The sequence below is a fragment of the Elephantulus edwardii genome, unplaced genomic scaffold (genome assembly GCF_000299155.1).
Source record: "Elephantulus edwardii isolate Elephantulus edwardi_28Jun2011 unplaced genomic scaffold, EleEdw1.0 scaffold00075, whole genome shotgun sequence".
Classification (NCBI taxonomy): Eukaryota; Metazoa; Chordata; class Mammalia; order Macroscelidea; family Macroscelididae; genus Elephantulus; species Elephantulus edwardii.
The window spans coordinates 7,988,961-7,991,487 of NW_006399825.1; the positions used below are offsets into that span (position 1 = coordinate 7,988,961).

The 2,527-nt window shown below is 41.7% G+C and overlaps 1 pseudogene; it reads left to right on the forward strand.

Moving 5' to 3' along the window:
• The first annotated feature begins 1,951 nt into the window (after nucleotides 1–1,951).
• LOC102859024 lies at nucleotides 1,952–2,324 on the forward strand (annotated as a pseudogene).
• The last annotated feature ends 203 nt before the right edge of the window (nucleotides 2,325–2,527 follow it).

Here is a 2,527-nt window from a genome sequence, read left to right on the forward strand (position 1 = left end):
GTGTTGTGAAGAAATTAAGAAAGATCAAAGGGGACCTCAAAAGATGGAGTAATAGATGTAATCAGTGGTAATTAATTTATAAAACACAATATACATAGTGATCATTTGAAATACAATATATAGATAGAAATATGTGAGGTGCAATATACATGAACGATACACAATGTATACAAATATTGTATGCAAACAAATATTAAAAAGTTGAGGAAAAAAATCTGTTCAAACCTTGCCTTATCCCACATCCTCACAAACTGCTGTGTCAATTCCTAACGGCGAGGGTCTTCCTGTTCTTTGTTGATCCTCCACTATCCCTAACATGATACCTTTTTCCAAGGGCTGGAGTCTCCTGAAACATACACAAAGGATGTGAGATAAAGTTTCATCATCTTTGCTTTCAAGGATCACTCTGGTAGCACTTTCTTAAGACAGATTTATTTGTTCTTTTGGCAGTCCATGGTGTTATGTACCATTGACTGGGAACTACATAGCTGACCCTCCCACAGGTTTTCAGAGGCAGTACATGGCATGGGAACAGATTGCCCATCTACTCCAGAGATGCTGGTGGATTCGAACCATGTACCTTCAGGTTGGTAGCATAGCTCCTTACACTAACTAGGTCAATACTCTTCACCAACACCACAGTTGAAAAGCATCAATTGTTCTTTGGTCTTCGTTATTTATTGCCCAAATTTCACATGCATTTGAAACACTTAGGCCACTATAATGATAGATCAAATTATATGAAATTACCAATATTTGACTGCTTTTTAACCTATGAAATTGACAAATTCAATCTACAAGGCATTTTGGTTTGTTGCCAAAACTAGAATAATCTTTAAATATCATGATATTAACATGTTTAAACATTTTCAGCAGTCACATTTTCAAAGATGATAGGGACATTAGGATGCTTGAGTTCATGAATCAGAGATGATATGTTGCTGGTTGTTGATCCACATTTGGCTGAAAAAAATATGTTGTTATTGCGCAACAAAACATTGCTCAAAAAAAAAAACCCAACATTGCTCCACATAGCCTTAAAATTTTGGGTTTATTGATGATATTTAAACTGAAAAAATAATTTTTATCACAGTAGGATTTTTTTCCTTGTTACTTGTTTCTTCAGGGTGGGGAAAGAAAAAAAGCAAAAGAAAACCAGTGAAAAACAATATAAAGCCTTGCCCCGCCCCACCTCCTGGCGGCTTGCAGCAGAACAGAAGACTCCATTCCCTTTCTCTGAGAAATCACCATGGCGACTGGCACACTGTACACATACACCCCAAATCGGAGGGCCTTCAAGGTACTCATCTGCTTCTCAGTACAGTGGGGCTTTCTGCGTGCTCTCTGCACCAGCCTACTTCTACCTTAGCCAAACCGGGTGCACCCAAGAATTTCTCTGCAAATTTCCTGCCAGCAGGGTTCTAGCATTTGAGGGAGAAGGTGGATTCTGTGTGTTTGAGAGCAATGCTGTTGCCTAGTACATGAGCAATGATAGGCTGCATGGAAATATTCCAGAGGAAGCAGTCTTAAGTGGTGCAACGGACAGTGACATTGTCCCCCCAGCCAGCACGTGGATGTTCCCCACCTTGGACATCATGCAGCACAATAAGCAGTTTACAGAGAATGCCAAGGAGGTTGTTGTTATGTGCCATTGAGTTGCCTGCAACTCATAACGACCCTATACACAATAGCTCTGAGCCCTACCCTATCCTGAGCTAATCTCACTGTCACTGACACAACTACCCCTTTACCCCAGTTACTGTGTCAGTCCATCTACTCCAGGGTCATCTTCTCTTGCACTGTCTCTTCACTCTTCCAAGCATGATGTCCCACTCTAAGGAATGATCCCTCCTGGCAGCATGCCCCAAATGTATCAGGTGGAACTTCAAAATCCTTCCTCAGCTTTCTCTTGGGTTTGGATTAAGTGGCAGCCAGGTTCTGTTGCTCAGTCATGTCCAAAATCAAGGCTCGGGACCTTCACAGCAAGAAGAAGGAGGAGCTGTTAAACCAGCTGAACATCTGAAAGTGGAGCTTTCCCAGCTGCGCATCGCCAAAGTGACAGGCAGTGCGGCTTCTAAGCTCTCCAAAATCCGAGTTGTCCAAAAATCCATTGCCATTGTTCTCACTGTTATTAACCAGACTCAGAAGGAGAACCTCAGAAAATACTATAAGGGCAAGAAGTACAAACCCCTGGATCTGCGGCCCAAGAAAAAACACGGACCATGCGGGGAAGGCTCAACAAACACCAGGAGAACCTGAAGACCAAGAAGCAACAGCAAAAAGAGCGCCTGTACCCACTGCGGAAATATGCAGTCAAGGCCTGAACTTCTTAAATAAATAAAACACAAAACTAAAAAAAAAAAAAAAACCTTCCTCCAAGAAGAAGCCTGGTTTCATGCTCTCTAGGAAAAACTCGTTTGTTCTCTTGGTTGTCTGAGAGTTCAATATTCTTCTCCAGCACAATTCAAAGGCATCGATCCTTCTTCTGTCATCCTTAGTCATTGCCCAGCTCTCTGATGCATAGCAA